Consider the following 10,698-nt stretch of genomic DNA (forward strand, 5'->3'; position numbering starts at 1 on the left):
CCAATGCAGAACTCCACACAAATATGCCCTCAACCGGTACCCCTCCATAAACTCCCTGTCTCACTGGAACGTACCAATTCAGGACTCCACACAAATATGCCCTGAACCTGCACCCTCCATAAGCTCCCTGTCTCACTGGAAAGTACCAATGCAGAACTCCACACAAATATACTCTGAACCTGTAACCCTCCATTACCTCCCTGTCTCACTGGAACGTACCAAAGCAGAACTCCACACAAATATGCCCTGAACCTGTCCCCGTCCATAACCTCCCTGTCTCACTGGAACTTCCCACTGCAGAACTCCACACAAATTTGCTATGAACCTGTACCCTACATAACCTCCCTGTCTGACTGGAACGTACCATTGCAGAACACCACACAAATATGCCCTGAACCTGTACCGCTCCATAACCACCCTGTCTCACTGGAACGTACCAATGCAGAACTCCAGACAAATATGCCCTGAAACTGTACCCGTCCATAACCTCCGTGTCTCACTGGAAGGTACCACTGCAGAACTCCACACAAATATGCCCTGAACCTGTACCCAGCATATCCTCCCTGTCTCACTGGAACGTACCAATGCAGAACTCCACACAAATATGCCTTGAGCATGTACCCGTCCATATTCTCCCTGTCTAAGTGGAACGTCCCACTGCAGAACTCAACACAAATATGCCCTGATGCTGTACCCTCCATAACCTCCCTGTCTCACTGGAATGTACCAATGCAGAACTCCACACAAATATGCCCTGAACCTGTACCCCTCCATAATCTCCCTGTCTCACTGGAACGTAACAATGCAGATCTCCACACAAATATGCCCTGAACCTGTACCCTCCGTAGCCTCCCTGTCTCACTGTAACGTACCAATGGAGAACTCCACACAAATAAGCCTTGAATCAGTACCCCACTATAACCTCCCTGTCTCAATGGAACTTACCAGGGCAGAACTCCACACAGATATGCCCTGTTCCTGAACCCCTCCATGACCTCTCTGTCTCACTGGAACTTACCAATGCAGAACTCCACACAAATATGCCCTGAACCGGTACCCCTCCATAAACTCCCTGTCTCACTGGAACGTACCAATTCAGGACTCCACACAAATATGCCCTGACCCTGCACCCTCCATAAGCTCCCTATCTCACTGGAAAGTACCAATGCAGAACTCCACACAAATATGCTCTGAACCTGTAACCCTCCATTACCTCCCTGTCTCACTGGAACGTACCAATGCAGAACTCCACACAAATATGCCCTGAACCTGTACCCGTCCATAACCTCCCTGTCTCACTGGAACGACCCACTGCAGAACTCTACACAAATTTGCTATGAACCTGTACCCTCCATAACCTCCCTGTCTGACTGGAACGTACCATTGCAGAACACCACACAAATATGCCCTGAACCTGTACCCCTCCATAACCACCCTGTCTCACTGGAACGTACCAATGCAGAACTCCACACAAATATGCCCTGATGCTGTACCCTCCATAACGTCCCTGTCTCACTGGAACGTACCAATGCAGAACTCCACACAAATATGCACTGAACCTGTACCCCTCCATAACCTCCTTGTCTCACTGGAACGTACCCCTGCAGAACTCAACTCAAATATGCCCTGATGCTGTACCCTCCATAACGTCCCTGTCTCACTGGAACGTACCAATGCAGAACTCCACAAAAATATGCACTGAACCTGTACCCCTCCATAGCTTCTGTGTCTCACTGGAACGTACCAATGCAGAACTCCACACAAATATGCCCTGAACCTGTACCCGTCCATAACCTCCCTGTCTCACTGGAACGTCCCACTGCAGAACTCCACACAAATTTGCTATGAACCTGTACCCTCCATAACCTCCCTGTCTGACTGGAAATTACCAATGCAGAACTCCACACAAATATGCCCTGAAACTGTACCCGTCCATAACCTCCCTGTCTCACTGGAACGTACCACTGCAGAACTCCACACAAATATGCCCTGAACCTGTACCCTGCATAACCTCCCTGTCTCACTGGAACGTACCATTGCAGAACACCACACAAATATGCCCTGAACCTGTACCCCTCCATAACCTCCTTGTCTCAATGGAACGTACCAATGCAGAACTCCAAACAAATATGCCCTGAACATGTACCCCTCCATTACCGCCCTGTCTCACTGGAACGTACCACTGCAGAACTCAACACAAATATGCCCTGGTGCTGTACCCTCCATAAACTCCCTGTCTCACTGGAATGTACCAATGCAGAACTACACACAAATATGCCCTGATCCTGTACCCCTCCATAACCTCCTTGTCTCACTGGAAAGTACCAATGCAGAACTCCACACAAATATGCTCTGAACCTGTAACACTCCATAACCTCCCTGTCTCACTGGAACATACCAATGCAGAACTCCACACAAATATGCCCTGAACCTGTACCCCTTCATAACGACCCTGTCTCACTGGAACGTACCAATGCAGAACTCCACACAAATATGCCCTGAAAATGTACCCCTCCATAACCTCCCTGTCTCACTGAAACGCACCAATGCCGAACTCCACTCAAATATGCCCTGAAACTGTACCCTGCATAACCACCCTGTCTCACTGGAACGTACCACTGCAGAACACCACACAAATATGCCCTGAACTTGTACACCTCCATAACCGCCCTGTATCACTGGAACGTACCAATGCAGAACTCCACACAAATATGCACTGAACATCTACCCGTCCATATTCTCACTGTCTCAGTGGAAAGTCCCACTGCAGTACTCCACACAAATATGCATTGAAACTGTACCCTCCATAACCTCCCTGTCTCACTGGAACGTACCACTGCAGAACTCAACACAAATATGCCCTGATGCTGTACCATCCATAACGTCCCTGTCTCACTGGAACGTACCACTGCAGAACTCCACACAAATATGCCCTGAACCTGTACCCCTCCATAGCTTCTGTGTCTCACTGGAACGTACCAATGCAGAACTCCACACAAATATGCCCTGAACCTGTACCCGTCCATAACCTCCCTGTCTCACTGGAACGTCCCACTGCAGAACTCCACACAAATTTGCTTTGAACCTGTACCCTCCATAACCTCCCTGTCTGACTGGAAATTACCAATGCAGAACTCCACACAAATATGCCCTGAAACTGTACCCGTCCATAACCTCCTTGTCTCACTGGAACGTACCACTGCAGAACTCCACACAAATATGCCCTGGACCTGTACCGTGCATAACCTCCCTGTCTCAATGGAACGTACCAATGCAGAACTGCAAACAAATATGCCCTGAACATGTACCCGTCCATTACCGCCCTGTCTCACTGGAACGTACCACTGCAGAACTCAACACAAATATGCCCTGGTGCTGTAACCTCCATAACCTCCCTGTCTCACTGGAATGTACCAATGCAGAACTACACACAAATATGCCCTGATCCTGTACCCCTCCATAACCTCCTTGTCTCACTGGAAAGTACCAATGCAGAACTCCACACAAATATGCTCTGAACCTGTAACCCTCCATTACCTCCCTGTCTCACTGGAACGTACCAATGCAGAACTCCACACAAATATGCCCTGAACCTGTACCCGTCCATAACCTCCCTGTCTCACTGGAACGTCCCACTGCAGAACTCCACACAAATTTGCTATGAACCTGTACCCTCCATAACCTCCCTGTCTGACTGGAACGTACCAATGCAGAACTCCACACAAATATGCCCTGAAACTGTACCCGTCCATAACCTCCGTGTCTCACTGGAACGTACCACTGCAGAACTCCACACAAATATGCCCTGAACCTGTACCCAGCATATCCTCCCTGTCTCACTGGAATGTACCAATGCAGAACTACTCACAAATATGCCCTGAACCTGTACCCCTCCATAACCTCCTTGTCTCACTGGAACGTACCAATGCAGAACTCCACACAAATATGCCCTGAACCTGTACCCCTCCATAACCTCCCTGTCTCACTGGAACATACCAATGCAGAACTCCACACAAATATGCCCTGAACCTGTACCCCTTCATAACCACCCTCTCTCACTGGAACGTACCAATGCAGAACTCCACACAAATATGCCCTGAAACTGTACCCGTCCACAACCTCCCTGTCTCACTGGAACGCACCAATGCCGAACTCCACTCAAATATGCCCTGAACCTGTACCCTGCATAACCACCCTGTCTCACTGGAACGTACCATTGCAGAACACCACACAAATATGCCCTGAACCTGTACCCCTCCATAACCACCCTATCTCACTGGAACGTACCAATGCAGAACTCCACACAAATATGCCCTGAACCTGTACATTGCATAACCTCCCTGTCTCACTGGAACGTACCACTGCAGAACACCACACAAATATGCCCTGAACCTGTACCCCTCCATAACCGCTCTGTCTCACTGGAACATACCAATGCAGAACTCCACACAAATATGCCCTGAACCTGTACCCGTCCATAACCACCCTGTCTCACTGGAACGTACCAATGCAGAACTCCACACAAATATGCCCTGAAACTGTACCCGTCCATAACCTCCCTGTCTCACTGGAACGCACCAATGCCGAACTCCACTCAAATATTCCCTGAACCTGTACCCTGCATAACCACCCTGTCTCACTGGAACGTACCACTGCAGAACACCACACAACTATGCCCTGAACTTGTACACCTCCATAACCGCCCTATCTCACTGGAACGTACCAAGGCAGAACACCACACAAATATGCCCTGAACCTGTACCCCTCCATAACCACTCTGTCTCACTGGAACATACCAACGCAGAACTCCACACAAATATGCCCTGAACCTGTACCCGTCCATAACCACCCTGTCTCACTGGAACGTACCAATGTAGAACTCCACACAAATATGCCCTGAAACTGTACCCGTCCATAACCTCCCTGTCTCACTGGAACTCACCAATGCCGAACTCCACTCAAATATGCCCTGAACCTGTACCCCTCCATAACCTCCTTGTCTCATTGGAACGTACCACTGCAGAACTCAACTCAAATATGCCCTGAACCTGTACCCGTCCATAACCTCCCTGTCTCACTGGAACGTCCCACTGCAGAACTCCACACAAATTTGCTATGAACCTGTACCCCTCCATAACCTCCTTGTCTCACTGGAACGTACCACTGCAGAACTCAACTCAAATATGCCCTGAACCTGTACCCCTCCATAACCTCCTTGTCTCACTGGAACGTACCACTGCAGAAATCAACTCAAATATGCCCTGAACCTGTACCCGTCCATAACCTCCCTGTCTCACTGGAACGTCCCACTGCAGAACTCCACACAAATTTGCTATGAACCTGTACCCCTCCATAACCTCCTTGTCTGACTGGAACGTACCACTGCAGAACTCAACTCAAATATGCCCTGAACCTGTACCCGTCCATAACCACCCTGTCTCACTGGAACGTACCAATGCAGAACTCCACACAAATATGCCCTGAACCTGTACATTGCATAACCTCCCTGTCTCACTGGAACGTACCACTGCAGAACACCACACAAATATGCCCTGAACCTGTACCCCTCCATAACCGCTCTGTCTCACTGGAACATACCAATGCAGAACTCCACACAAATATGCCCTGAACCTGTACCCGTCCATAACCACCCTGTCTCACTGGAACGTACCAATGCAGAACTCCACACAAATATGCCCTGAAACTGTACCCGTCCATAACCTCCCTGTCACACTGGAACGCACCAATGCCGAACTCCACTCAAATATTCCCTGAACCTGTACCCTGCATAACCACCCTGTCTCACTGGAACGTACCACTGCAGAACACCACACAACTATGCCCTGAACTTGTACACCTCCATAACCGCCCTATCTCACTGGAACGTACCAATGCAGAACACCACACAAATATGCCCTGAACCTGTACCCCTCCATAACCGCTCTGTCTCACTGGAACGTACCAACGCAGAACTCCACACAAATATGCCCTGAACCTGTACCCGTCCATAACCACCCTGTCTCACTGGAACGTACCAATGTAGAACTCCACACAAATATGCCCTGAAACTGTACCCGTCCATAACCTCCCTGTCTCACTGGAACTCACCAATGCCGAACTCCACTCAAATATGCCCTGAACCTGTACCCCTCCATAACCTCCTTGTCTCACTGGAACGTACCACTGCAGAACTCAACTCAAATATGCCCTGAACCTGTACCCGTCCATAACCTCCCTGTCTCACTGGAACGTCCCACTGCAGAACTCCACACAAATTTGCTATGAACCTGTACCCCTCCATAACCTCCTTGTCTCACTGGAACGTACCACTGCAGAACTCAACTCAAATATGCCCTGAACCTGTACCCGTCCATAACCTCCCTGTCTCACTGGAACGTCCCACTGCAGAACTCCACACAAATTTGCTATGAACCTGTACCCCTCCATAACCTCCTTGTCTCACTGGAACGTACCACTGCAGAACTCAACTCAAATATGCCCTGAACCTGTACCCGTCCATAACCACCCTGTCTCACTGGAACGTACCAATGCAGAACTCCACACAAATATGCCCTGAAACTGTACCCGTCCATAACCTCCCTGTCTCACTGGAACGCACCAATGCCGAACTCCACTCAAATATTCCCTGAACCTGTACCCTGCATAACCACCCTGTCTCACTGGAACGTACCACTGCAGAACACCACACAACTATGCCCTGAACTTGTACACCTCCATAACCGCCCTATCTCACTGGAACGTACCAATGCAGAACACCACACAAATATGCCCTGAACCTGTACCCCTCCATAAACGCTCTGTCTCACTGGAACATACCAACGCAGAACTCCACACAAATATGCCCTGAACCTGTACCCGTCCATAACCACCCTGTCTCACTGGAACGTACCAATGTAGAACTCCACACAAATATGCCCTGAAACTGTACCCGTCCATAACCTCCCTGTCTCACTGGAACTCACCAATGCCGAACTCCACTCAAATATGCCCTGAACCTGTACCCCTCCATAACCTCCCTGTCTCACTGGAACGTCCCACTGCAGAACTCCACACAAATTTGCTATGAACCTGTACCCTCCATAACCTCCCTGTCTGACTGGAACGTACCAATGCAGAACTCCACACAAATATGCCCTGAAACTGTACCCGTCCATAACCTCCGTGTCTCACTGGAACGTACCACTGCAGAACTCCACACAAATATGCCCTGAACCTGTAGCCAGCATATCCTCCCTGTCTCACTGGAATGTACCAATGCAGAACTACTCACAAATATGCCCTGAACCTGTACCCCTCCATAACCTCCTTGTCTCACTGGAACGTACCAATGCAGAACTCCACACAAATATGCCCTGAACCTGTACCCCTCCATAACCTCCCTGTCTCACTGGAACATACCAATGCAGAACTCCACACAAATATGCCCTGAACCTGTACCCCTTCATAACCACCCTCTCTCACTGGAACGTACCAATGCAGAACTCCACACAAATATGCCCTGAAACTGTACCCGTCCACAACCTCCCTGTCTCACTGGAACGCACCAATGCCGAACTCCACTCAAATATGCCCTGAACCTGTACCCTGCATAAGCACCCTGTCTCACTGGAACGTACCATTGCAGAACACCACACAAATATGCCCTGAACCTGTACCCCTCCATAACCACCCTATCTCACTGGAACGTACCAATGCAGAACTCCACACAAATATGCCCTGAACCTGTACATTGCATAACCTCCCTGTCTCACTGGAACGTACCACTGCAGAACACCACACAAATATGCCCTGAACCTGTACCCCTCCATAACCGCTGTGTCTCACTGGAACATACCAATGCAGAACTCCACACAAATATGCCCTGAAACTGTACCCGTCCATAACCTCCCTGTCTCACTGGAACGCACCAATGCCGAACTCCACTCAAATATTCCCTGAACCTGTACCCTGCATAACCACCCTGTCTCACTGGAACGTACCACTGCAGAACACCACACAACTATGCCCTGAACTTGTACACCTCCATAACCGCCCTATCTCACTGGAACGTACCAATGCAGAACACCACACAAATATGCCCTGAACCTGTACCCCTCCATAACCGCTCTGTCTCACTGGAACATACCAACGCAGAACTCCACACAAATATGCCCTGAACCAGTACCCGTCCATAACCACCCTGTCTCACTGGAACGTACCAATGTAGAACTCCACACAAATATGCCCTGAAACTGTACCCGTCCATAACCTCCCTGTCTCACTGGAACTCACCAATGCCGAACTCCACTCAAATATGCCCTGAACCTGTACCCCTCCATAACCTCCTTGTCTCACTGGAACGTACCACTGCAGAACTCAACTCAAATATGCCCTGAACCTGTACCCGTCCATAACCTCCCTGTCTCACTGGAACGTCCCACTGCAGAACTCCACACAAATTTGCTATGAACCTGTACCCTCCATAACCTCCCTGTCTGACTGGAAATTACCAATGCAGAACTCCACACAAATATGCCCTGAAACTGTACCCGTCCATAACCTCCCTGTCTCACTGGAACGTACCACTGCAGAACTCCACACAAAAATGCCCTGAACCTGTACCCTGCATAACCTCCCTGTCTCACTGGAACGTACCATTGCAGAACACCACACAAATATGCCCTGAACCTGTACCCCTCCATAACCTCCTTGTCTCAATGGAACGTACCAATGCAGAACTCCAAACAAATATGCCCTGAACATGTACCCGTCCATTACCGCCCTGTCTCACTGGAACGTACCACTGCAGAACTCAACACAAATATGCCCTGGTGCTGTACCCTCCATAACCTCCCTGTCTCACTGGAATGTACCAATGCAGAACTACACACAAATATGCCCTGATCCTGTACCCCTCCATAACCTCCTTGTCTCACTGGAAAGTACCAATGCAGAACTCCACACAAATATGCTCTGAACCTGTAACCCTCCATAACCTCCCTGTCTCACTGGAACATACCAATGCAGAACTCCACACAAATATGCCCTGAACCTGTACCCCTTCATAACCACCCTGTCTCACTGGAACGTACCAATGCAGAACTCCACACAAATATGCCCTGAAACTGTACCCGTCCACAACATCCCTGTCTCACTGGAACGTCCCACTGCAGAACTCCACACAAATTTGCTATGAACCTGTACCCTCCATAACCTCCCTGTCTGACTGGAACGTACCAATGCAGAACTCCACACAAATATGCCCTGAAACTGTACCCGTCCATAACCTCCGTGTCTCACTGGAACGTACCACTGCAGAACTCCACACAATTATGCCCTGAACCTGTACCCAGCATATCCTCCCTGTCTCACTGGAATGTACCAATGCAGAACTACTCACAAATATGCCCTGAACCTGTACCCCTCCATAACCTCCTTGTCTCACTGGAACGTACCAATGCAGAACTCCACACAACTATGCCCTGAACCTGTACCCCTCCATAACCTCCCTGTCTCACTGGAACATACCAATGCAGAACTCCACACAAATATGCCCTGAACCTGTACCCCTTCATAACCACCCTGTCTCACTGGAACGTACCAATGCAGAACTCCACACAAATATGCCCTGAAACTGTACCCGTCCACAACCTCCCTGTCTCACTGGAACGCACCAATGCCGAACTCCACTCAAATATGCCCTGAACCTGTACCCTGCATAACCACCCTGTCTCACTGGAACGTACCATTGCAGAACACCACACAAATATGCCCTGAACCTGTACCCCTCCATAACCGCTCTGTCTCACTGGAACATACCAACGCAGAACTCCACACAAATATGCCCTGAACCTGTACCCGTCCATAACCACCCTGTCTCACTGGATCGTACCAATGTAGAACTCCACACAAATATGCCCTGAAACTGTACCCGTCCATAACCTCCCTGTCTCACTGGAACTCACCAATGCCGAACTCCACTCAAATATGCCCTGAACCTGTACCCTGCATAACCACCCTGCCTCACTGGAACGTACCATTGCAGAACACCACACAAATATGCCCTGAACCTGTACCCCTCCATAACAACCCTGTCTCACTGGAACGTACCAATGCAGAACTCCACACAAATATGCCCTGAACCTGTACCCGTCCATAACCTCCCTGTCTCACTGGAACGTCCCACTGCAGAACTCTACACAAATTTGCTATGAACCTGTACCCTCCATAACCTCCCTGTCTGACTGGAACCTACCATTGCAGAACACCACACAAATATGCCCTGAACCTGTACGCCTCCATAACCACCCTGTCTCACTGGAACGTACCAATGCAGAACTCCACACAAATATGCCCTGATGCTGTACCCTCCATAACGTCCCTGTCTCACTGGAACGTACCAATGCAGAACTCCACACAAATATGAACTGAACCTGTACCCCTCCATAACCTCCTTGTCTCACTGGAACGTACCACTGCAGAACTCAACTCAAATATGCCCTGAACCTGTACCCGTCCATAACCTCCCTGTCTCACTGGAACGTCCCACTGCAGAACTCCACACAAATTTGCTATGAACCTGTACCCTCCATAACCTCCCTGTCTGACTGGAAATTACCAATGCAGAACTCCACACAAATATGCCCTGGTGCTGTACCCTCCATAACCTCCCTGTCTCACTGGAATGTACCAATGCAG

This window comes from Hemitrygon akajei, unplaced genomic scaffold (genome assembly GCF_048418815.1).
Source record: "Hemitrygon akajei unplaced genomic scaffold, sHemAka1.3 Scf000049, whole genome shotgun sequence".
Lineage (NCBI taxonomy): Eukaryota > Metazoa > Chordata > Chondrichthyes > Myliobatiformes > Dasyatidae > Hemitrygon > Hemitrygon akajei.